At 39.6% G+C, this 27,607-nt stretch overlaps 1 protein-coding gene across 2 annotated transcripts in view; it reads left to right on the top strand.

The window, feature by feature from the left end:
- Positions 1-2,424: 2,424 nt before the first annotated feature.
- LOC133462599 (leucine-rich repeat and fibronectin type-III domain-containing protein 2-like) overlaps positions 2,425-27,607 on the top strand; it is a 219,478-nt gene continuing 194,295 nt past the window's right edge. For both annotated transcript variants that reach the window (XM_061743920.1, XM_061743921.1), the window contains exon 1: positions 2,425-2,881. The gene's annotated coding sequence lies outside the window, so the exon portion shown is untranslated. The remainder of the gene's footprint in view (positions 2,882-27,607) is intronic.

Genomic DNA, 27,607 nt, shown 5'->3' with positions numbered 1-27,607 from the left:
TACAGCTTTGGAACTTGTCATTGTGTACTTTTAACATACCAAAAAGATACATTACCACCATTAACCCCCAAACTTGGAACTTTTTACCTGCTGAGTCCAGGTCAGATAAATTCCCCACTGCTTTTAAATCTTTACTAAAAACATTCCTTTTTAGAAAAACTTTTATTGTGGTGTGAATATTGTTATTAATTTTAGACTTGGTTATTGCTGTCTAATGTTCTTATCCACTATGCACTGTATTCTTATCTTGATGTATTTTATTATTCTTGGGAAGCACTTTGTAACTTTGTTAAGAAAGGTGCTATATAAATAAAGTTTTATTATTATATTATGATTATTATGATGATTATTATTAACAACACAAGACATCCCCCTTTACATACACTTCATTTGTGATAGATGTAATGTAAAAAAAAAAGAGAACCTCACATACACATTTCAACTTTAATCTTCCATTTAGTTCCAAGTACAGTGTTTACTGACAAACATCCATTAGTCTCAATTATCTTCTTAACATACTTTGACTAAATTAAGTCATTAAGAAACTACTAATTAATTATTCAGTTTGCAGTTGCCAATGATTATAGAGATGAGTTTAGTTTGTGTGAAAAGCTCCAGATATTTGGTGATCCTCCTTGAAGATCCTGCAACTTTGGAAAGCCTGCACAGATAAAAACCAGACTGTGACATACTAGCAGAATGCTAAACAGCCCTGATAGGCTACTTTGTTGCTGTGAAGGCTAAACACACGCTAATCCGGGTAGGACTTTAATCCCCTGCAGACCTCACGGTCCTCCCTGCAGGACCTGGCCAAAGTGGCTGCTAGCGCGCAGTGAACGCCCCAGTTTCTCTCCATGTGTGTGTTTTAACGGCCGGGTATTTAGGGCCAACCTGCCCTAAGCTTATTCAAAATGCTGCAGCCACAATTCTAACAAAAACCAGGAGGTATGAACACATCACTCCTGTTTTATCCCATCTTCACTGGCTCCCTGTTAAACAAAAGAGTAGATTTTAATACGTCTTATTGTCTTTAAATCTATGAATGGCTTAGATCCCTCCTACATGGTTGACATGCTGACTGAATACATACCGGACAGATCCCTTATATCATCAAATAAGAGTCTTCTTATCATACCTACTGTAGAATTCACACTAGATCTGCTCATGGTGCTTTCAGTCACTACTACACTCTCTGGAATTCCTTGCTGCAGGAACTAACGCTGCGTTCCATTTACCTCGGAAGTCGGAAGTCGGAACTGGGAATTACGTCACGGCCGAGTTATCAGCGTTCCAGTTACAAAGTTGGTAAACAAGTTTGTATTTCGCATATACCACATGAAAAATGTAAATTACACTATAGCAGCATATATATGCCGGACAATACGTGTATGCGACTGATTTAGTGTGACCAAAACTAGAATGAAGTGCTACGAATTTTTACAGAGCTCTCTTCTACTGTTTACAACCGGGGCAGCCATCTTGGAATGTGAACTCGGGGGTGGTGAAGACTCTCCCACTTTCCCAGTGGGAAATCCCACTTCGAGGGGCGTTCCAGTTGAAAAATCCAACTCGGAACTGGGAAATCCCCACTTCCGAGGACAAATGGAACGCGGCAAAATAAGGTCTGCTCCAACAGTGCCCTCTTTCAAAAGCAGACTAAAAACTAACCTTTTTGCATATGCGTTTGAGAAAACCCTACATGGTTGGCTGAGTGATCGCACTTTTGTTGTAGTGGAATTATTGCTGTTATTGTTATTTTTCTCTTGACATACTTTTGTCTGTTTCTGTTATTGTAAACCTGTAATTTTGTTTTATTTGTTTATGTATTTGAGCACATTGAGTCCATGCTCGTCATGTGAAATGTGCTTTATAAATACATTTGCCTTGCTTGCCTTATCATGTAGCATCACATTTTATAGTTTTATTCTGTTTAACATTTTTTAAAGGTATCTGTTTTATTTATTTATCTATCTCTTATAATGTTTTTTAATATTTTTTATTGTTGTGGACTCATTATTTTTTAGCCTTAATCCTTGAACTTTTATCTTTTTATAAATTTTATATATTCTATATAGTATGTCAGGGTGCATTGGTCTCCCAGTTTTTATTTTTTGGTCTCCCAGTTTTTATTTATTTGTTTATTATGCTTATTTTTCAATCAAAATGTCAAAGCACCTTGTATTTCATGTACCTGAATGAAAGGTGCTATATAAATAAAATTTGATTGATTGATTGATTATCCCCCCCCCCCCTCCCCCCCCCCCCTCCCCCTGGCTGTGGGATCTGTGGTACTTCATGGTGTTTGTGTCATCTAGGGATGTCCGCCGTTCCACTGCAGTCTTTTTGACGCAGAGACTTCACACCTCTTAATTTACGGGATTTTTGGACCACATTAAAAAAAAAAACAAAAAAACAAAAACTCAATTTACTGAAAAAAAAAAAACAAGGACAAAACTTTTCCTTTTGGATTTACAGATTTCTCCTAAGCAAGTGTTTGGAGCCTATGGACATTAATAACTCCGGCACCGGCGGGGACTAAAAAACAGCCATATGCCATGTAGAGACGCTCCTGCTGGAAATACACGGACTAGCGCCACGCAGCAGCAGCAGCAGAGCTGCTTATTCCGCTGAGGGGAAACTATCAAAATGCTGCGAAGCTCTGTGTGACAAGCTCGGTTTCTCTCTGTAGAAAATCTGCTGGAGGAAAAAGACGAGAGAGGAGAAGAAGCGATATGCGTCTGTGCAGCCGACTGGCTTTTCTGGCCGTTCTGGTGGATGAATAGGAGGAAGAGTCTGTATAGCCTCGAACCTGCACACGGGAGCGGACTGTTTAAAGCCCGCAGTGGCTTTAAAACCGATGGACAATCTCCCATAGATGCAGGTAAGACATAACTGTCTGATCCGTGCATGAGATGCGCCTGCCAGGCGCTTCACGGAGACCAGACGGGCACTTAGTAGTTTATTGCGCTGTTTTTAAACGTGTGTGTGTCTATGTGTGTGTGTGTGCAAACACACGCATATGTCTGCGTTTCACCTTTTGGTTTCAATTCAACCTTCAGCTTAGAATTAAGATGCACCGGTTTTGATCTGAACAGATCGGAACCAACCAAACCTTCTAATGGATTTACATCTGTGTGTAGTTACATTCCAGGTGGGGTGTTTATTGGATGAATAGTGGCTCACACTCCCGGACAATTACCGGTAACCTTTACACAGAAAGTAACCTAATCAGCAGAGACCTGGTTTGGCTTTTGGTTGATTTAATTCAATTAACAAAATGTACACATGCATGAGGGACGAATGGCTTTTTCTCGGTTACTAAGAAAAGGTGTGCTCGAGTCGACGCATATTCATCCTGAGTGGGTGTTATATAGTGCGTTTTATGTGTGAAAGACAAGAGAGGATGGAGAGATTAACCTACTCTTTTCCAAAATGTTCCCCTTGTGATAAAAACAGGAGGTTGAGACATTTTTCTAAAAGTCCACTGGACCAATGGACTGCTGTGCGATAGAGATGAGGGGCGTTTCTGTATCTGGCCAGTTTCTGCTGTGAAAACTCCCTTCACCTCTGTGGAATATATAGGTGTGTGTGTGTGTGTGTGTGTGTGTGTGTGTGTGTGTGTGTGTGTGTGTGTGTGTGTGTGTGTGTGTGTGTGTGTGTGTGTGTGTGTGTGTGTGTGTGTGTGTGTGTGTGTGTGTGTGTGTGTGTGTGTGTGTGGCTCAATGGCCGCCGTGAGGGACAGAACGCCACTACCAACTGTAATCACCACCCTCTTGTGGATTACATGGCACATGCGGAATGGCAGGGAGACAAACCCGCCTGGAGGCTGTTCAGCACCGCGGACAGTCAGTCTATCTGCAGGGAGAAGCAGCTTTTCAACCTCACAACGGGGCCCCTACCCACGTTTAAAAGGATGTTTTTCCTACTAAAAATCCATCCTGAATGATATGTTTCAAAAATAGAGGTTTTCCAGAATCAACACACCTTTTGGCCTACCGAGTCATGAAATCGGGGACAGTTACACTTTGCTGCCAAGCCTTATTTGTTTGTTTGCATAACCTCAGACAATTTTCAGCAGTTTTCCTTGACCTGCTCTACAATGAAATTGAATGGATGTCAAGTACTGAAGCATGTGGGCTATGTGCTTTTTATCACATTTTTTTTAAAGATGGTAAATTAGACAGGCTGTGCTTGTTTAAAAATCTGGTACATGTAGAGGGGAATTGTCCTGTTCAATTTGGTTTACAATTGGCCTCTTATAGGAAATGCCTGGTGGTTCTATAGCCGATAAATGCTACCCAAACTATCTGAGACACTAGCCACTTGTCATGCCCTTGGGTCTTTTTAAAATAACCTTTTACTATCAGAAATATCTTGTAGATTGCTGTGCATAGGTGGGGAAATTTTAGGTTATGGCTATTTTTATTGTTTTATTATTGTTTTATTGGGGGGGGGGGGGGGGGGGGTCTTTTTTCATAATTTTTAAAAATTGTTGCATAAAAACTTCACAACAATCTACAAGATATTTCTGATAGTAAAAGGTTATTTTATCATTTTTAAAATTATGAAAAAAGACCCCCCTCCAAAAAAGTAAAAATAGCCATAACCTAGAACTTCACCACCTATGCACAACAGTCAGAACCCATTAACTTCACATTTGAGCAGATCTGACCAACAGCAACGACCCGCAGTCGCAGAAGGTTCTGATTTAAATGTTGTTAACGTTGCATCACTTAATAGAGGTTTACAAAAATTCAATCACAGCTCTCTTAAAAACTCACCACAGCATTTTGATTGGAGTGTGGTAGACCTTAACTGTGTCACAGTTCAGTCATCCAGCTATCAGTCATTTTCCATTGATCCTGCCTCTGCCCCACTCAGCCTGTCAACCCCACCTCGCCAGTTCACTCCACTCACCTGTGCACACAGCTGCCTCTCATCACATGTAATCAGTCCAGCATATAGTCACCAGCTCTACACTCACTTCTTTGCCATACAAGTCTTTCCAGCGTTCTCCTACCTGTCTTCCCGGTACCGACCTCGCCTGCCTCATGGTAATTCGACCTAGCCTTCTGTCCCTGACCAATAACTTTGCCCCTCCACTCTGGTTTATAAACCGTTTGACTGTCTGACAGAGTCTAAGGAAAACATTTAACTTTTTACCACTAGTTTCGGAGTCCTTTCTACTGCAATTGGGTCCATATACCACCCGTTACAGTACAATCTGGTCAGACATGGACTCAGCAGGACCACCCATCACCACAGAATCGATTTGAGAGGATTGAGAACGCGCTCATGCAATATTAGCAGATAATGGAGGAGGCTGATGCATACGCCAGACGAACTGCAGAGGCCCACGCCAACGCATTTGCAGTCCTCCGCCCAGTTGCAACATCGGATGTCCACTCACCCTCCTGAAGTTCCAGTCCCCACACCGGAACCTCCTGCTCCATCTCTGAGTGGGAACCCCTGAGCGATACGATATGAAATCCTGAACTCTGTGGTTCATTCCTGACCTCCTGCTCCTTATTCTTCAGCCTGCTGCCATACATGTTAGCCACAGAGGAAGCGAGGGTGGCATACGTAATCAGCAATCTGACCTGAAGAGCCCTTTTCTGGGGAACAGCCGAGTGGGAGAGGTGGACTTCTTTGAGGAACTATACAAGGTGTTCGGGTTGGGCACTTCTGGATCTGATACTGCCTGGGATCTGCTCTGCCTGCACCAAGGGAATCAGTCACTGGTTAACTTCTCCATTGACTTACGGACCAGGGCCCGTCGACACGACTGGAACACTGCGGCTCTGCGCAATGCTTTTCTGCATGGTCTGGAGGACTACATCAAGGATGAACTGGTTTCGCATCCTCCAACTTCCACACTTGATGAACACATTGAACTTACTGTCCAGCTGGACCTCCACATCCAGGCCGGGGGAAAGGAGAGAAGACAGAACACTCTTGGTTGTCTTGACCCAGCAAATTTCTTCATCTGCTTCCGGTTCGTCTTTACCCGTTATGGATAATAGTGTGTAGAGCCTGAGCTCATGCAGGTGGGCCGCACCAAGCCTACACCCGAAAAGTGAGAGTGCTGCCATAAGGGGAACCTGTGTATGTACTGTGGGCAAGCTGGACATTTTAAAGTTAAAGGACACGGCTCACCAGTGAGTGAAGAAGTCCTGGTGAGTCACACGGCAGCAGAGTTTTATTCCTCAAGCTTACGCCGCTTGTTCCAAGTCTAGCTCTTCCTTTCTGGTGGTGCACCCACATTGCCCACTTTTATAGACTCTGGTGCAGATGCCAACATTATGGCCGAGAGCTTAGCCATACAACTGGGACTAAAGACGATTGCACTTGAAATCCCATTCCTGCCAAACCCCCGATGGCCATTTTCTGGAGACTGTCACTCACCAAACTTCTCCTGTCCACATGCTACTTTCCACCATGAGACCATCCGTTTTCATGTCCTGTCATTTTCTAATATTGCACTGATCTTAGGCTACCCTTGGCTCCGTCCACACAGCCCCAGTTTTCACCAGTGTTCTGGCGGGAGTTCTGTAGCCTCTTGGGAGCCACTGCCAGTTTATCATCCGGGTACCACCTTCAATCTAATGTTGTCACAGAACCCATCGGACCTGGGCCCGTGTTAGGGCCTCCCTCCTGAAGGTGGCGGACCGATACTTTTTCAGCAGCCAACCGGCGTCACACTCAACCTCCGGATTACCAGGTGGCCCAGAAGGTTTGGCTCTCCACCTGTGACCTTTCTCTGCGTGTGGAATCCAACAAGTTGGCTCCCAAGTTTGTTGGGCCATTAATCATTGAGAAGTTCATCAGCCCTGTGGCAGTCAGGCTCAAGCTCCCTCGGTCTATTCAGGTACATCAGACAACCCCCCCCACGCTTCATTTAATGGGGACTCATCTATGCGGTGCGCCACATCATCCGCTCCCGCCGATGTGGAATGGGCTGCCAGTACCTCGTCGACTGGGAGGACTATGGTCCGGAGGAATGATCCGGGTTTCCTGCTCGACACATTGTGCATCGGGGTCTCATCCGGGACTTTCACCAGCAACATCGGACCAGCCGTCCCTCAGCAACATTGGCAGGTCGTAACCATAGGACACCTGCTACTGGCCCTTCCATTGCCCCGGACCAGTTAGAAGAGATCCAGAAGCACCCAGCCCGAACACCTTGCATAGTTCCTCAGAGAAAGCCTAGAATGATGCACGGGCGGGAGTCCACCTCTCCCACTCTGCTGTTCCCCAGAAGAGGGCTCTGAAGGTTAGGTTGCTGATTATGTATGCCAGCCTGGCTTCCTCCGTGGTGAAAATGTATTCAGATTCAGATGACTTTATTAATCCCTTTGGGAGGTTCCCTCAGGGAAATTGACATCTCCATCTCACTCACTCAGCACTGTCATATCCAAATAAAAATACCCCCAAAAACCACATCCCATATAAACAGATAAAAATAAAAATGCAATGCCATAAATAGAATTATATGAATAGAAAAGAGGAACACGCATTCCTCACAGCCTGAGGATGGGGACTTCTCAGTTTCTCCTGAGTTTTAGCCCGCCTTTATGTTCTCCCTCCTCCTTGGACTTGTTTTGGGGACATGAGGCGCCGTCCCTTGGCCGTCAGTTCACTCCACTCACCTGAGCACACAGCCTATAATCACCAGCTCTACACTCACTTCTCTGCTTGTGTCTTAAGTCTTTCCAGCATTATCCTGCCTGTCTTTCTGGTACCGACTGACTTCTGAGTCCTTTGTACTGCAATTGAGTCCATATACCAACCTGTTATAAACTGGCCTATTCCCTCACTTTGATTTGATTCTTTTTAGTCAGTCTGTTTTATCCTTCCTGCTGTGCTTTGGATCTCTGTCCTGTTTTGCGTGACCTAGTTTCTGCTAAGCTTTAGCTGTTGGGCAGATGGCCTCACATTTGACTCTAATATACTTTAGTGTACAGAAGAGTTCTCTGTTGACCCAATGACTGCAATTTGTCTAGGTCCTGTGGCTGCAAAGTGAGCTGTAATCATCACCCCTTCTCAACTGTGTTTGACAGTTGGTTTATTGTGTGTTTTTGCTGATTTTGCATTGTAGTGCATTTTTATAGCTGTTCTCACACTTGCTGATGAGCAGATAATCAAGTTTATACGATGAACACATTGTTGTTTTATCTTTCATCTTGGGCTGTATTTACTAAATTGTAAGACTTGGCAAGGACCAGATGGTTTTCTTATTGTGCCCCGGTATATAAAACCTTAAGGTTAAAAAAGGGTGTACATTTTTTTGTGTGTTTATTTAGGGGGTCAAAAAACTGGTTTATATGTTCCTGAGGGGCACAGCTGGGCCTACAAACAATTAAATGTTGACAAAAGTGATGTAGGCGGGTTCCCAGTCTTAAGAAAAGGAAGGCAGAAAGAAAAAAAAACATGTGAATGTCATTAAGGGGCTTGATGTCATGAATGTGAGTTTTATTTCCATCTTGACAATAAACATAAAATATTTGACACGATGAGGTCTTAGACTTGGAAAGATATGCTTATGAGGTTGTTACTCAGTTGTTGGCCAAGGTGATTGATGGTTGCTCAGATGTTCCCACCAATCAGAAGGTTACAGTTCAATTTCCTGCCCTGTTACAAGTTGAATTATGTTTGAGAAAGATGCTGAATCTTCAGTGTGCTCAATTCATGGTTGAGCCCATATCAGTGTGTTGTGTGGCTGTGATTTGAACAATTCCTTTCATAAAAATCCCCTACATTAAGTCTTGCATATGTTATTTATATTGTAATTAAATAATGAAAATGTATCTCATAACATTTTATGAGATACATTTTATTTTACAAGTGTCATGATAGGAGTTCTTTTAATAAGTGTCATATTATTTTGCATAAATAACCACAGCACAATTTCAGGCAATTTTCTTTTTTTGACTTCTGGCCTATCTGCTATAAAGCAGCCCATTTGTGGAGTAGTGCTTGATTTAATTGTTGTTTCTATTTTACGTTGCTAAATTAATCTCATTGTCACTTTTAAAGAACATCATCGTGACCATTTTTTCTAGACAGAGAACAATATGAACAAGATTCGTTCAATTAACCTTTACTTTATATATATTCATTGTAACTTACTGTATGTCTTTAGTTGGTTACTGTAAACAGTAACCAACAAGAGAATTATGAGTAAAACTCATCAGATATGTTTGTATCAGTCACATTCACTGTCTGTCAAGCTGTAGTGCCTGAATGATGCTGGAAGGTTAATGCCTTCTGTTAAGACCGCTCTGTGAAATTGATAGGGCTACTTTGACAGATGAGATAACCTGCAATTGTAGGCAAACACAATTTATGGTTATGGCAGATGGATGCTGAGGACTGCCTCAGAAATAGGGCAGTTTTACCCTGGGGAGCAGCTTGGCGTTCACAGAAGGCTCTTAGAGAACAGTCGAAAATTGTTGTTCTGCAAGGGAAATTATGGGGTAAAGATTGGAAAAGAAGGACCATCTTATTAAACTTTGAAGGAGACCAGTTCCTGTTCTGGTTCTTGAGAAATAGCACTGGTAGAAAGCAAATGCAGCTCAAAAAGGATGTGGAAATAACATGGGATTTCACCTTAAACCCTATGTGGTGTCTTTTTGCATCTCATCTGCTGGGCGAAGAAAACCGGGACTCATTCATTCAGGACTCATTCATTCAACTCTGTGGCAGAATGACCCTAGTACTCTGAAAAACATAAACAAGTCAACATTAGAAGCCAAGAGGAGACATGCAGCCAGACAGTTTTATCTGTCCTGAATTAATTGATTTACTGTAAAGCAATACTACGGAAAAGCACAGCTGCAGAGCGTTTTTTCACTGAGTTGGTCTTTTGTTTGCATTCATGCTTAGCTACTCTGTCCCAGCTGGAGTTGAGCATATGTACAAAGTGAAGGTAACATTTGATGCAGTGTTTTAGAGACATCAGCTTGCTTGGGTGGAGCAACTGATCGTAGCTGCAGAGAGCTCTTTATCAAATAATATCTTGCAAAACATCAACGTACTCTCACTTCTGAATAAATTCCGTCCTCCCCGCCATCCAGGTCTTCGATATTTTGCAGCTCAGATATCAAAGGATTAGGTCAGGCGATTGTAGAGCCAGCTAATCTGATACAGCACTCTGCTTCTCGGCCAAACAGCCCTTACAGTGTCTGAAGCCGTGTTTTAGCTCGCTGTCAAGCAGAAAAACAAATAATGGCTTTATTAAACCGGGGGCTGCTGTAGAATGTCATTGAAAGATTTGCTGGATTAATCTGGACCCCAGAGACCAGATTTCCATTGATTTACTGTTTATTCCTGGCATTGCTTTTCCCAAGAAAATCCTTTTCTCTAACCAGTCACCATCAATAGTGACTCCTTTGCAGGTCTGAGCAATATTCTCACTTCCAACCTGCCCAAAGGGCTTATCATATTTTAATGAACCTGAAACACCTTTAGCATACTTTAGCTGTACACAGACTACATAAGCCTACATCTGGGTCTGAGCCAGTAGAGGACTTTTAAGGATCAAGGATGGTGGCGGATTGAGTTAATAAATTCCACCCAGGTGACCTGACATCCCTTCCTGGATGTCTGGGACATCAGGACACCTAGGAAACTCTCCCACGAGGGGTTCATGTCCCTGGATTTAAATGGAAATCTCTTACACTCATTTCCGAACTGAAACATTTCATAGAAAGCACTTTGAAGCCTCTCTTCCACTTCGTGGGTTACTATGGTGAGATGTTTCTTGACAGTGACATTACAACCAGAGGATATTTGTGGTTTCATGGTGCATATTACAGGCTGGAAACTCTTTCTTCTGTGATAGTCATCACACATCTTTTTGTGCCTCAATTTGAAGAAACTTTTTCAAACATTTTGCAGACAGACCATCATTTCATAAAGCAAAAGTGGACTTGTTTCTCTGTCCTGGGCTGAGGTGTGCTTATTGTTAACTAAAATGATGCATTTGCTAATAACCCTGTTTGCTGTATGTAAGATCACTGATGGCCCCGAAAAATGATTAAGATCAAAAGACAAAATATATTTTTTTGTTTCCAAAACAATTACGATAGCCATGGTTTATTTTTCAAACATTAGCAAAATGGATGTCCAAACAATATTTGACATTAATTATTATGTCAGTGTAGTTCAGTACTGCGGGTGTGAAAAAGTGAACAGTTTTGATAAATAATCTTGGGGATATACTGTGACTAAGACAAATTCTGTTGAACGAAATGATAAGATACTGTATGTATTCAAAAATACATGTACGACTAATAAAACTTTTAAGTGTAACTGTATATAAAGAGACTGTTTGATGTGGAAGATTACATGAATGAAAAAGATTGCCTTTTTTCTTCCGGCTTCCTTTCGAGTTTCCAGAAAAGGATCTAGACAATAGACTGTAAAGATAAAAACAATGGATTGCGTATTAGTCACACTCATTTTTCTCTGAAGAGCGGTTTTAAAGCCTCTACGCTGCCCTGTGCACAGCCATGTTGGCCTGCAAGCCAACAGGAACACGCCCACCGTATGTCAATCAAAGGTAGCTGTGGCTACTAGCTCCTTTAGCCTTCGCCCACCAAAATAACAAATGTTTAGTGGAATATCCCATTTCACATGTTGGCTCGATGGCAACATCAAAAGTTATTGTGGTGTTTAGCAGACGCTGGATTAGAGCAAACTGCTTATTGCTTCCATAAACTCGGCAGCATGGGGATTACAGATTCAGCGCCAACCATATTGTCTCATGTAAATTCTCTTGATGTTCAACCCCCTCAGAGTTGTCATGAATCAAACGATTTGGACCAAAACGTTTCTTTTTTTTTTTTTTTTAAACCAAACTGTAAATATGTCTATTTCTGCTCTAAAGATGGACATTTTAACAAGAAAGTCAATGGAGACTGACTCGCTTTTGCAGCTAGCCTCAAGTGGCAAGTAAAGTTACTGCAATAAATCTTAGTTCTGCATGGAATTTCTATCTGTTAGTTAGTGAGTTAAACATAGATGTTTGAAAAGGGGACCAATGAGGATTGTGTCTTGCAGATATATTTTAGTGAAATACACAGAAAACAGTTTTGACTTACCACTTTTAATGTCTGGAGTTTCTGTAACTTAAAGGGGACCTATTATGAAAAACACGTTTTCTCTTGCTTCAACATATATAAAGTGGTCTACCCTCAGCCTGCCGGGCGCGATTTACATCGGTTGGCCTCCGATGCGTGAAACCACGCCCACAACTAACTCCGCCGGCTGGAGCTTCCACCATTTTTCCGTAGCGGTGTATCACGTCATTCAGGCAGCCAATCAGCACAGAGCCTCATTAACATAGCCCCGCCCACTCAGAATCCCACATAGATAATGAGGTTAGAGAATGGGAAGATAAAGACATGGCTCAGAGGCTGCATTTCTAATTTATTTAGCAAAAACAATCAAAAGCTTGTTTTTAAGACATTCAAGGCCTGTTTAAAATAGTTATTAGTTACCATAATAGGTCCCCTTTAATGCACAGTAAAATTTAGGTTCCCTGTTTGACTCCCTGGCCCAGCGGGAGTCTGTCTGTGTGGAGTTTGCATGTTCTCCCCGTGCTTGCGTGGGTTCCCTCCGGGTACTCCAGCTTCCTCCCACAGTCCAAAAACATGCATACTAGGTTAATTGATGTTTTGAAATTGCCCGTAGGTGTGACTGTGCCTGGCTGTCTGTGTATCTATCTCCGTATAATGCCCTGGGATAGACTGGCGACTGGTCCAGGGTGAACTCCTGCCTCTCGCCTGTAATTAGCTGGGATAAGCTCCAGCAGACCCCCGTGACCCTGCAAAGGATACAGCTGATATAGGAAATGGATGGACAGAGTGCATATTTGTTAGAAAAGAGATTAAGGTCATTGCTGTTTGAAATTCCATCTTGACGTGGAGATGGGTGTGGAGAGAATTGGGTTTCAGATTTCTCTCAAATGTGTCTGATATGAAAAGCTACCTTTTTTTTCCCCCCCATAAAGTTGAGAACTGCTATTGACTAAGAGTGCTTTCACACTTGGCAGATTTGGCTCATTCAAAATGAACTTGTGTCACTGTTAGCACAGTTAATTCTAAGAAGTGTAAATACTGTCATCTTAATGAACTCTGAGTGCATTTAGTCTTCACTGCTGTCAAAATGCACCAAACATGCAATTCTTGACTGATTGATTCCAGACTTAACTTGTATTTTTGCTCATCACAGCTGGTGCAGCTGCCTGAACCACAGTTTCATGTTGTTTGTGTGTCGAGTGAAGGACGTCCTGGTGCCTCTTCTAACTCAAAAGGCACCAAAAGATTTTTGTGACATCTCTACTTGTAAAAATACCACCATGCACTGATTCAATAAGCACTTAACCTCACACAAAACATTGCTTTAGAAGTTCTGTCAGTAGGATTTCAGAGACGTGCTCAAAAAAGGGTGTGAACTGATACAACTGTCTTTTTTATAAAGCCTCTGTTTGTAAGATATGACAAAAAATGCCAACCTGAACAACAAAGCAAACGTTGACTGTATTCCAGCTTCGATCGAGACCAGAAAATCAAACTAGGATCAGGATTTCAAATAACATGAGTGGCTTTACCCCGTTGGATTGTAGGACTGACAGAGCTGCCAGATTAAATTGATTTGTGTGGCTACTTCATTGACAAGCTGTTCTCAACAACAGTCACTAACACGTATCTATCATTTGTATTTATGTAGCTACGCCAACTATCAGATTCAAAGATTTTTATTTGTCACATGCTCACAAGATGGGCAGTGAAATACAACAAACTTGCCCACAGGCCATGTAAAAAATCTACAAACCAACACAAACAGCAACATATAAAATAGTAATATCATTTATTTTTAAAAAGTGACAAGAGCAAAATTATTAGAAGTAAGAATAATGTATAAGAGCAAGTTGAATATGAAAGGAATGTGTGATACTTTAGGGTTGCAGCCATCGAATATTTTGGTAATCGATTATTCTATCGAATTAATCAAGTAATCGAATAAAACTTTTTTCTCAATTAAAGCCCAATTATTAATATACAATAGAAAACGAGACATATTACCTAATAAAAACAACCAATTCGTTTTTTTTATAAGAAAAACTTACATTTATTGACATATTATGCAAAAATAGTCAACTGTTTAATTAAAATTACTTCAAACATAACATTTTCTGACACATAAAATTAAATGAAAATAAATAAAATAGTTTCCCAATTAATTTTTTTCCAAGTATCAAAAAAAAAAAAAAAATGTTCTTCAACATTGCCATTAAATGGTGCAACATCACATTCAGGACCAATATGTTTGAAAAGAAATGCTTGACACAAGAGTCTTACACATTGTGGACCGGGATCTTAATTTATAATTTAAAATGATCACACACCTTTGACATCTTCTGTCTCTTCCTCTTATTACTTCCACTTTGTTGCGTTTGCTCATCGTCTCTGTTTTCGGCGCCGGATTGGCGTCTGTACAGCAGAACCGTTCAACCACGTTACAAAAAGCCTGCCGCCGTCTTCTTCTGCTTTATAGGTGACGCTTAACCATAGATATACATGATAAAGGCATGAAAATAAATAAATAAATAAATGCCTTTTATTATGTATATCTATGCGCAGACCTGTAAGCACGTTGTGTCACACTAAAACTAATCTGTGCGCAACATGAACTTTAAAGTTATTTTTTAATTAAACAAGGCTTCGAGGCAGAGGAAATTCCTCAATCATTTTTTTGTAATTGAGTTACTCGAGATACTCAAGGAATTGTTGCAGCCCTATAGCACTTAAATGTGCAGAGATCTGTTCAGTCTGCAACGTGTGAAAAGGTGCATGTTTCAATTTCACAGTTTCTGGGGTGTGGTAAAGATTTGACCATAAGAAGGTCAACGGTTCACGGTTCTGACAGCCTGGGGAATGAAGCTCTTTCTGAGTCTCTCTGAGCGCCTTGATGAGCCGTCGGCCACAGCGTAAGCACACAAACCGTCCGTGGCTGGGGTGATGTTACCAGTCAGCACACTCTCCATCATTCCAGGATAAAAAGTCCTCATGGTTTCCAAGGAAACTGAATTTCCTCAACTGTCTCAGGTGATGAAGTTGCTGTCCTTCTTCACCCGATTGTCTACATGTGTTGTCCATGTCAGGTTCTCAGAAATGTGCACTCCCAGGTACTTGCAGATGTACTTGCAAATCCAAGATATTAACTTTTTAGGATTCATTCATTTTTTCTAATAAGTGATGTCAATTGATGATTTTAAATAATGATGTAGTACAAAAGCAGGAAGTTAGGTCAAAAATTGAATATTTCCACTTTGTTAATAAATGCATGAGATAATCAGCGAAATGTTTACAAAACTATGATCCTTAAAAGATGGAATTCAATTCCTTTCTAGATTGTTTCATCAATTGCACCTAATTAATAAAAAAAACTACTTAAGGAATCTTGAGAAATTTCAGTTTGTAAAGGGCAAGGGCACAAGTTTTAGTCAGCCATCCAATCCCTCAGATGGCACTACAACTAAGAACCATTCTGGACAAAAACTTCCACTTCAATAATATTGATATATTATTAAAGTGGAGGTTTTTTTCCATTCTGTTAAAAAATATGAAAGCTTTTGTTCCAACGGCCACATATGACTGAAAAAAAGGATGTGAATGTTTTAACGCATGATGATAAAGGCTGTTGTAGTAAAATTATACTAACATCTCCACAATGCCAAAGCAAGTGTAGCACTGTGGGAAACCTCCCTCAACTTTCTACATTCACAAATTTGACCTCAAACTTAAAAAGTGAATAACATAAGACAAAAAATCTGTCTATATTCACAAATAAAACGATGTTGACAAGAAAGAAAAAGAATAATTTTTTGTTGTTTTTTGCACAATAGATTAGGGCTGCAGCTATCGAATATTTTAGTAATCGAGTATTCTACTGAAAATTCCATCGATTAATCGAGTAATCGGATAAAACATATTTTTGTTTAGTTAAAGAGCAATAGATATACATAACATGTTAGATGTTAATTGACATTACTAAGACTAAATTATATAATCCAGTAGGTTCATGGCTGTGCATTTAAAAACCCTGAACTTACACCAGTCGACCAAATTCACTGCCTTCACTCAAAAAACTAAGGATCTTACCAAGAAATGTTCTTATTTCTAACCTAAAAATGCCATTACACCTGATAACACACATAACTTAAAAGGTTAGGTGTTTTTCCCACGTGTTTCAATTGAACTTTCATTTGTGTCAAGCACATTTTAAGTTCTAGTTAAGTTTTAAGTTAAAGTATAAGATTTTGAGTTTTATCAGTGTTCAAAATAAAATGATGAGACCTGCTGTATTGGAGCACATTAGGCACCAGTGCTGCTTGTTTTATCCATTAATGACTACAGATTGAAAAATACCCAGGTAGCTTTATTACATTTTTATTTTTCTGACATTTTCTGCCTTTTCTTTTAGTTAAAACTGTAGCGGGAACAGATGTTTAGAGGAACCTATGTATGTACCGGGTTAGAAGGGGAACATATAGGAAAAGGGACCAGAAGAATATAGCGTGGATTGAAAATAAAAGCTACATGTGTCTCCCATCTGGGCCATTGCATGTTACAAAAACCAAACATATCCGCCGCCTCTTTCTTCTTCCTTTACGTCAGCGCGTTGTGCCGCATTAAATGTAGTCCGGGCGAAATACCTGCTTTGAGCTGGTGAAATTAAACGATTCCTCGAGGCAGAGAAAATTCCTCAATCATTTTTTGTAATGGAATTACTCGAATTATTCGAGGAATCGTTTCAGCCCTACAATAGTTCATACTATCCTACAAGAAGTAAACTTAAGAATCACTATTTTACCAATTTGTTTCTGCTTTTGTGTAGAAAAATCTCAATAGAGTATCTTATAAAGACACTAAAGACACAAAAGGTATTTTTACAAACGCCTTTCAAACACACATTACACAGTGTTCGGGTCGTCTCATATAAATTCCTCAAGTGAAGCATGGATAAAAGCAGAAAATGTTCAGGTACCCTTCACTTTGACCTTGGTTTACAGCTTAACTTCCATAAAAGAATCGTTTTGGCTGTCGGTGGGTCACCTGCCTGAGCCGTATCAAGGTGACCATGCCGCTGCTCCGACTGTGCTGTAATCTGCCTCCTTCACCGTTGCTGCAGGAATTCCTTGAAAGCGGTGAACATTAAAGCGAGTTGCAGACTTCGGAGGGTACAGCAATTGTGGCGGTTTAGAGAACCTCTGGGACTCTGCGCGGGCGACAGCTCCCTTCCTTTGTGAAACACAAGGCGAGGCATTACAATGCCACTGCTTACTGACCAATATGACGGATGTGAAACTTGAGAACATCTCTCAGTAGCAAAATGTGTGTCTGGATACAAACTCTTGTTGCCATCATAACTAAGCATTTGAAATGTATTAAATAACACAGTGAGTCAGTTTGGAAAGGCTAAATTCATCTTGATCTCTATCCTTTTGTACGATATTCTATTATTTGTTTAATTTGGAGATTCAGAAGGGCTGAGTGCTTTGAAAGCCACTGTGACCCTTTTTTCCTCTCCCACCTGAATTCTCTGTTGCTGTTTTTGCTGCATTTTTTTTTGAATACGGTGGTTTATGCAGTTGTTTAATGCCAAGTTCATTCATCAAAGACAGCAGTTACAGCTCACCCAACATTCTGGATTTCATGCAACTTTTTTTCATTTTAAAAGCCTTAGAGTTTAAGCTGCTCAGGGATTTCAGCTGACTCGGTAACATTAAAGGACAGTCATGTGCTGTAAAGAGCAAAAACACACTTAGTGAGAGGTTTTTAAAAAAAAAAATGTGATTTGTGTCTGAATACTTGGTTTGCATGAAAATCATGAATATTTTTATACAAAATGTATAAGTAAGCATACATATAGTTTGATTTTCATAAAAACACGATTCTGTCAGCAAACTTGTGGTGTAATAAACGTTCCTGTTACAGTATTTTAAATCACAAAAGACTTGATGGATGACAGCTTCAGTGGAGAAAGGTGACAGAAATGTCTGAAAAACATGCCAGGAACGAGCGATTAGCTCTGACACAGTTTTTCACAGTGAAATTTGTGGTAAGGCTGCTTTTCTTTTATAAAAAGTGTATTCTCCTTTTTTTTCCTCAATTTTTTTGTTTTTTTGCCTACAGAGAGAAGTTCACAATTTTCTGCTCTCAACACCACAGCAAGAATATACAACTAAAAATGCATTCATGGTGACTGCTGGCTCAGGTTACAGACATGTTAAAGATTTCCTGACTATTTTAAATCAAACCTCACTGAACCTTGCAAGTCGTAAAACTTGCAGAAAACCCAAAAATACTTTTTTAATCATTCATTTTTAAATGGATCACTCTCAGCTAAATTATGTAGTTTTTATGATTGCCTACTTTCACTGAATTTAAAATAAATCCATGAGACCTATTGATTTTATGCAGTTTATGGCAAATAAATCATAATCTTCTGGTTTATATTGGAGATCATGAACATTGTACATCAATATAGGCTACTATACTGGCTGTGGAGTAAGATAATAATCAAGACCATTATCCATAAACACAAATGCAAAGTTATGCAGTTTCTTGATATGACAGAACTATATTAATACAGCCTGCCTAAATAAATAGATCTATGCCACTTAAAAATAACCTTGCAAGGAAGAGAGCACAGTTATAATATCCTGCCTTTCTTGGAGATTCTGTATCCCAATATCTGTAACAGTTAAAGATCTATTATTTGGCCCTTCCAAAATATGTTTCTATGTCCCATGTTAAGGTCACAGATTATCATCAATATTTCTGAGCTTTTTAGCTGTTTATGTTTTAATCTTGTTATGATGAAAAATAGAAATCCATTCTTCTGGGCAAAGTCTCTCCAAAAGCTACACATATATATATATATATATATATATATATATATATATATATATATATATATATATATATATATATATATTGTTTCCTCTAATTCTTTCTCCCATTTCTCTTTTAAAATGTTGATGAATGGTGCTCAATAAACTCAAATGCTTGGCAATTTCACAAGATTATTCTGTTATTATTAGTCCACCCGGATTTACTTTCTACAGTTTTGCCTTATCTGTAGGCATCAAGAGAAATCACAATTTTAGATTTAATTGTTTAGATTTAGGTTAGATTTACTTGCAGATTTTAAAAATGCTCCATGCTTTCCACAACGCACCAAGATGATTTCCCTTGCTACCCAGCATTTAAATCTTCATTTGTAGTGTACCAATGTGATGTTTTTGTCATCGGTAATCAATTCTAGTCTTTCTGTGTCAGATATTTTTTAATTATTTGTGCCATATCTTTAGAGTGCAACGATTAGTCGCTGTCTTGACAAAAACCGATAATGAAGATAGTTGCCTACAAAATTAATTGTAGACAATTGTTGCCAAAAAAAAATTGCAATCTAATCTACAGAGTGAGGCATTGTGTTCTTTTGTATCTCTGTCACTATACATGTTTTTCAACAGAGTGAGGCATCTTTATACCTTCTTATCTCTGCTGAGAGTTGCACATGTGCAATAGAGCAGTGGTTTCCAACCTTTTTTCCTAGGAGTCCCCGACCCATACATACTAGCACCAAAAGAGTAAAGTGATTCATTATAAACCTTTAATTGAAAAAAATTAACATTAATTATGTTTTTTTGATACATTTCTCTATACATATGTACTTTGTTTTTCTCACCTTCATTTTGTGTCACCAATGTATAAGATACGCACAAAAAATAATTGCAAGGACATAAAAATATTTCTGAAAAATGTCTCTTTTAATATGAGAGCAAAAATTGTTCATTTTTCATTTAGTAGTAGTATGATTGAATGTTGAATAATGATATAATTATAAAGTAATTAAATAATTTCCTGTGTTTGTCACCAGTGTACAAAAAACACAAAAAGGATTCAAAGACATTCATAAATGATTCCTAACAATGTCTTATGAATGACTCTGTGTCGTTCTGTTCATTCATGAACTAATGACCACCTTGGGCTTGCAAACCTCTGACCAGGGATGTCGGGTGTGATGCTTGTGACAGCAGCCTGAAGTCCTGGTGGACATCAATTCTGTTCCGTGCTTTTGTTTTTATTGTTACAAGGGCGCTGAAGGCTGTCTCGGACATGTAGTGCTAAATGGGAGAATAACCTTCGTACCTTCAAATATAATCGATGGTGGCATGTCGGTTTAGAAGAATCTTTTTGCCCAGAAGAAAAAAGAGCGACAACAACGACCCATAACTATGTAAAAACACACCTAGACCGTGGGCGGAGTCAGGATGCAGCGGGCAGTCAGAAGAGCAGTGAAATGCCGGTGCATCATTGTTTGTTTTCTGTTTGAATGAAAATAAAATAAAAATTTGATCAAAAAAAGAAGAGCAGTGAAATACGCGCCAGTCACAATTGGTCCTACTGTACTTTTTGTATTTTTTTTCATTGTGATTTTTCATTTTCTCCCGTTCAAATCCACTTACTCGAGTTGCGGTGGGGAGGTGCTGATCTCAGCAATTTGAAGCCTTTTATAATAATTGTAAAAAAAAAAAAAGGTTGCCACTTCGAGGAAATCACGGGTTCTTTTTGGAACGTAACCCCTGCCAAAAAAGAGGGATTACTGTACAGGACTGTCTCAGAAAATTAGAATATTGTGATAAAGTCCTTTATTTTCTGTAATGCAAAAATGTCATACATTCTGGATTCATTACAAATCAACTGAAATATTGCAAGCCTTTTATTATTTTAATATTGCTGATCATGGCTTACAGCTTAAGAAAACTCAAATATTTTATCTCAAAAAATTTTTATATTCTGGGAATATTAATCTTAAACTGTAAGCCATAATCAGCAATATTAAAATAAAAAAAGGCTTGCAATATTTCAGTTGATTTGTAATGAATCCAGAATGTATGACATTTTTGTTTTTTTAATTGCATTACAGAAAATAAAGAACTTTATCACAATATTCTAATTTTCTGAGACAGTCCTGTATTCCATTAGGTGTGTTATTATGATTTTTTATTTTTTTTACAACTGCATATCCTCAAAGCAGACAAAGCTTTGCGTGCCCCCAGAGATCGCCGGAGATGGTGTATAGTTTGTACAGTCCTCCTTAACCTTGCCAGGTCTGGGTGTTACTGTAAGTCTTCCTCGTGGCCGTGGCGGTGGCATCAGTGTTAATGGCTGAGAATGAACATGATACCTGCTGGCCCTGAACACTGAACAGTGGCAAGAATACTTCCAGTTAGGTCATCTCTGGAGGACACTTAGATGTAATTTAGATTAATGTGTGTCTGCAGCTTTCCACCTTTGGCTTGCAGTCCATTTGAGAGGCAGTTAAACAGTATTGTGGATAACAAGTGTGAAACGCTGTACTCCATTCAATGTAGTCCGTGCATTCGTAGTACTGCTCATGCATTTTGAATGTCCTGCATTTTTGTGGCTTTTATAGTCATTATTGTTCACACACCTAACCACAAATTCCAGAAATCACAGCCACAGCCTGAAACTATCACTGAGAGCATGACAGCATCACCAGCAGGCAAGCTCATCTTGTGCAGTGAGCCCCAAGGTTTACAACAAAAACTGTTTAGCTCTAGAGATCTCAAATGGAGAGCTCCTTGTACCACTGAGGAATGATAACATTCAGGCTCTGTGGGGATGTCACCACTGTGAAGAATCTGTAATTTAGAGAAGGTCTGCAAAAGCTTATCTTTCTAAGCCCTGAGCGAAATAAAGAAATAGCGAAGGGGGGAAAAATACACACATGCACACACAGTTCCTGGGTTGAGTCAATGCAAACATAGGAAAAATCGCTGTTTGGATGGAAATTACATGGTCAACGTAAGAGCAGTCACACTTATTATTCATGGGATTTCATAGCAAGACAGTCGGTTACCTGAACCAGGTTCAAAAGGTCATTTGCTACTGCGCACGAACAAATGTCTTCATGATGCTGTAAAGATTGTCATCGCAGGAAGTGAAATAGGAAAAAAAAATGCTTTTACTATGACGAAGCTTCCCAGTTGGTGGAATGCCAAAGATTCTTGCAAAGGCAAATAAGCAATAAAAATAATGAGCATATAATTACCCTTTGGGGATTAATAAAAAAATATTGAATCTAAAAAGAATCTAATTGAATTGATTGGAACTGAACACTGTTCTCGTCAGGCTCCGCTTCAGTTCGATTTTACCTTTTAGAAATGCAGCCTAGCAAGTGCTCAACGATATCCTTGGGCACCAAGGTGTAGATTTGTGTTGTTATTTTGACCGGAACACTCCAGAGATACCATTTATGTGCAGAATGGCCATCATCATCAACATCAAATTCCCAGGATTACAATTGTAGGTGCTCATTAGAGCCGACTCTCAGGATCTCATTTTCACAGTTGTCCATGCTCCATTATAAATTGCTGTTATTAGGAAGAAAGTGATCCAATTCTGCCTTAAAGTTGAAGTTTCCTCTTAGCAGCCACTTTGATAAATTGATAGATGTTTTCACTCCTTTCCAGTCTTCCCAAATGATTGCGGATGTGGATGGTTTCTTTTCAGAGCCCTGTCATTGTCCCTGAAAGAGTTTTCATCTACTCAACATGACCCCACAGTGTGTACAGCATTTCCTGTTTCAAAAAAAAAAAAAATTATTCCTGACTTTTTCTCATTTTCTGTATCCATTGCCTGTAATGAGCTGGGATATGCTCCGGCAGACCCCCGTGACCCTATACAGGATTAAGCGGTAGAGAAGATGGATGTAATGGATGGATTTTTGAAGGTTGAGTTTAACGACGTTCTTCTGAATGTGCCCATGAAAAAAACTTTAACAAAATGATCCTTAGAAGACAGAAATCTTGAGACATGTGAGGCCTTGGGGTCCTGGGCTCTGCATGCAATTTGTAATTTAATTGTTCATAAGAGTGCTTAATTCATGTAAATACACTAGAACTTTTTTTGCAACGTATACAAACATATAACAACAGTATATACATAATATAACCCCCACCCCCATCCCTCCCTCCCAAAAAAAAACAAAAAAAATCACATCAATATGGTATAGATAAGGCTGCCAAATTTTCAAAAAGGTGTTATAACGTTTTCTGAGACAATAAGTGATTTTTTCCAGGGAGATGCAATTATTCATCTCAAAAGACCATCTGTTGATAAATAGAGGGGAATCAGATTTCCATGACACTGCAATGCACTTGTTGGCCACACGCACAGAGTAACTTCCATGAATTTGAGTTGTGCACTGTTTGGAGAACCACGAATACATGTGAAGTTCACCAATAAACAGAGGTGTCAAAAGTATTCACATGGTAGAAGTATAGATACTAGAGTTTAAAAATACTACTGTAGAAGTTGAAGTATCAACTCAAGTTTTTTACTCAAGGAAAAGTATAAAAGTACTGGTTTCAAAACTACTTAAAGTATAAAAGTAAAAGTAATGTAAGGGGGTAAAAAGCCATTAAGGATAAAAAGCCATTGAAAATTAGTATAATGCAAATATATTAAAGAACCATATATGTGTACTATTGAGCATTAACATGTGTTTCAGAGAGCAGGAGATTTGATGACTAGTTGCCTATAAGTATTGTAATGGTGCAAAAAGTCAAACTTCAGAGGCATGTTATCATTTATCCTAACCTTTATTGGAATGTACATCCAAGTTTAGTTGCAGGAATCTGAGGGAACGGATGTAAGAACAAAACTGGACAAGAACATCTGAAACAACCACAACCAAATTCACTCTATCCGGATGGAGCAATTTAACTGGATAGTTTTTTTTAAAGGCTGAAATGAAATAGAGTAACGAGGCTGTTTTTAAAATGTAAGGAGTAAAAAGTACAGATAATTGCGTGAAAATGTAAGGAGTAAAAGTAAAAAGTCGTCTGAAAAATAATTACTCCAGTGAAGTATAGATAACCAAAATGTCTACTTAAGTAAGTTAACAAAGTATTTGTACTTTGTTACTTGACACGTCTGCCAATAAACACAGTTCAGGGTCCAGTGGAACACTAACTCCTGTGATCCTGGTTAAAGTGGAGCAGATATCCTGCCAAAAAGGCCTCACTTTGGTACAGTGCCAGGTACAATGCAGAAAGGAACCAACTTCAGTGTCACATCTGAAGCACATCTGACAGGTCAGGTTTGAATGAGTGTAATTTTTCTGGGATAAGGTATAATTGATGTAAAATAATATAGTTAATCAGTCTATACCGGGCATTGATAGTAGTTGACAAGCTGTTTCGACATAAATCTGCCCAGAACTGTTCATCAATTGTAACATTAAGATTTGACTCCCATTTGATTTTAATACGAGTTTAGTTGGGTGGAAAATATTTTGTCTACACGGAGTTGTTGGTGTTTATAACCTTTCTGGTAGTGGCTGTGGGAGGGCTGCTAATGCAGCTGCTAGTAGGAAAGTAGCCAGCTCTCCTGCTGAAGCTGATTCATTGCCATTATCTCCGGACTCTGTTGGTAAGATTATGGCGGAGATTGAATTGCTAGGCACGAAAATTGACTCTCAGATGGCTGCTCTCCGAGAAAAGAATAGTCTCCATTTGGCAGCAGTTGCACTCAACTGTCAGCTCTCTGCAGTCTGCTAACGCACAGTGTGCTAGGTGTGTTGATGACCTAGAGGAAACTACCACAGAGTGGACCTCAACAGTAATGACTCTTGAAACCACAGTGAAGCATCTGCAATCAAAAGTGTGCAACTTGACGGAGAAGTGCTTGGACTTGGAGGGCCACAGCCGTCGCCAGAATATCCGACTAATTGGAATAGAGGAGGGCGAGGAAGGGAGAGATCCGGCGCAATTTATGCCATTCCTTCGGCAGTTAATGCGACCCGAACCGTAACGTGCACCCAGGTGTGTTATACATCAAAATGTGCGTCTCCATCCTGCGATGCAGTCTATTGTCGTTACCGTGGCGACAATAGACTTTCTAGAATTTCTGCCATAACTTTTTGAATGGTTTGATATGATAGGGTCGTGGGTGGTGTCATCCACTAAATGTCCAGGCCTGAAGAATCTACATGCAAGTCATACAAGCTTCCACTGCAACACGCCTGAACGTGCACAAGGGTGTGAGGGCCCGTTCATCGCTGCTTGCAGCTTTAATCCTGTTTTTTTTTTCCTTCTTCCGACAAAATGAGGGCCTTTTTGCCCCCCTAAACGTGCCCCAAAAGTCACCAAATTTTGCATGCAAGCCAGGCCTGGTGAAAAATTTGATATTTGCATTAATGGGCGTGGCCTAACGGCCCAACAGCGCCCTCTAGAAAACTTTGTGCCTCAAGCCCCACGATACGGTTTGACGTACATGCACGAAAATCGGCACACACCTGTATCATGTCACAACTTAAAGAAAAGTCTCTTGGAGCCATGGCCGAAACCGAACAGGAAGTCGGCCATTTTGAATTAATCGTGTAATTTTGGCGAAATGTATGCCATTTCTTCGGCCGTTAATGCGGCCCGAACCGTAAAGTGCACCCAGGTGTGTTATACATCAAAATGTGCGTCTCGAGCTTGCATTACTTTTCTCAGTCAAAAGCGTTACCGTGGCGACGATAGAAGCCAAAAAGAGCGACCCCCCTTCATCTGATTGGTCCATATTTGATAGTCCCTATTCTCTGCCATAACTTTTGAACGGGTTGTGATAAAGACATGTGGGTGGTGTCATCAGACTCGGTTTTGACTCCTTCACCTTAATTGGTGCAAATTAGCCCCGCCCCTTCTTCTGATTGGTCGATATGTGATAGTTCCGATTTTCTACAATAACTTTTGAATGGTTTGATATGGAGGGTCGTGGCTTTTAATTGTTGTCTTTTTACATGTACAAAATAAATAAAATCAATCAATCAATATGTGGGTGTTTTTTTTTTTTTAAGTCTCTGGCTTTGATGCTGCTCCTCCAACAGTTGACTGCAGATGTGGTTGAACTCTCTAAAACAGATATATAGAAGATGCTTCCTGTAGAAGTAAACTCAGCTCTGTCTTTTCTCATAAACAGTATCAGTGTTGTATCAGCAGTCCAGTCTGTCGTCCAGGTGAACACTGAGGTGTTTATACTCCTCCACAACCTCCACTTTCCTTTCCCATGATGGAAAATCTATTCTACTTAATCCTGGTTCTCCTAAAATCTACAATCGTCTCCTTTTTTTGTTTACATTCAAGATGAGATGATTGCTCCCATACCATGTCACAAAATAGTCCACCAGCTCTTTGTACTCGTCTCTTGTCCATCACTGGCACACCCCACAACTGCAGAGTCATCCGAGTGTTTCTGCAGATGACAAGACTGTGAGGAGAAATGGTGAGAGCACCGATTTAATTATTATTCAATAATGTAATAGCTTTCTTTAGAATCAGATGCACAGCGATAAAAAAACATTTCTAAATCTAGGAAAACAGACCATGTAATAGGAGAATTTGATTCTCTTTGAATGGATATTTGCTGGATTTTTTGGGGCAGCACCTTGTTGTCAAAACTGATATTGTACTTGTACGTGGCAGTTTTCAAGATGAGGAAACTCCACGAGTCATTTCTTTAAAGTCTATGGAAAATATAAAGAGGACAGAAAGCAAAAATGGGAATAATCTCTCAGTTTTGAAAAACTGTTACTGACCGTAATCATTAAAAGTAATCATTGAAAACTTCATGGAGTGTGACTCAAAAATGTTACCACCGTTCAAAAAGTAGAAACACAAATTCGTATTTCTTTTTAGAAACGGTTTCATGAAATCCAACTGCATAACACAACACCCCTTGTACAGAGCTGCTTTCTCCTGTTGCTCTCCTCCCAAAAGATTTCAGATAAAAACCTCACCAGAAATCTTCGCCACATGTTGTCAGATGCAATCTGGGACCTGTCAGTTGCATACATGACAGTTCAACTTAGTTGTACATAATTGTAGTGGGTTGTTGTGCTGCAGCTGTGTTGACGTTGTCAGTTGAAGCCGTGGCAGTCCTGCTCAGCATGAGCCCAAATGACAAGATTTTGTGCTTTTCAATAATTTACACTAAAAGACAAAAAGGCCATCACTTCTTTTTACTTGGTGGGGTTAGGTCTGAGATGAAAAAGTTTGTAATAGGCAGCAAACATGTGCAACCGTGTTGTTTTTTATTTTCTATTTTTAAAAGTTTGGTATAACCCCACTGAATAATTCAAGTGCTGTTCAAGCACACACGCTAGTCATAGTCAACATTTCTAGATTTGGCTAAAGTATAAATGCCAAAAATGGTTACCAAATGAAGATTGGGCTTAAAAGAGAAAACCCTTGTTCTGAGCTCAGCAAAGCAATCTGGTTATGAAGAAAAAAACTAAACCGTAATGACTCAAAACTGCCTTAAGTTTCAGTAAATCTGTGTTTTGGTACCTAGTTGTCAAAAGGAAACTGGTGATAATTTTGGTCTTCCCTTCCTGCCCAAAAATATTTACAATCATATCAGAAAATGAATTATTTCTTTTGTCCAGAAGTACACACATAATTTGACTGCATTCAGACTGGAAGTGGTTTGAAGCTGTTGTCAACAAGGGACTAATAATC

The sequence above is a fragment of the Cololabis saira genome, chromosome 16 (assembly GCF_033807715.1).
Source record: "Cololabis saira isolate AMF1-May2022 chromosome 16, fColSai1.1, whole genome shotgun sequence".
Taxonomy (NCBI): domain Eukaryota; kingdom Metazoa; phylum Chordata; class Actinopteri; order Beloniformes; family Belonidae; genus Cololabis; species Cololabis saira.
Note: the sequence above shows the minus strand (reverse complement) of the source record. Positions and strands in the feature narration are given on the sequence as shown.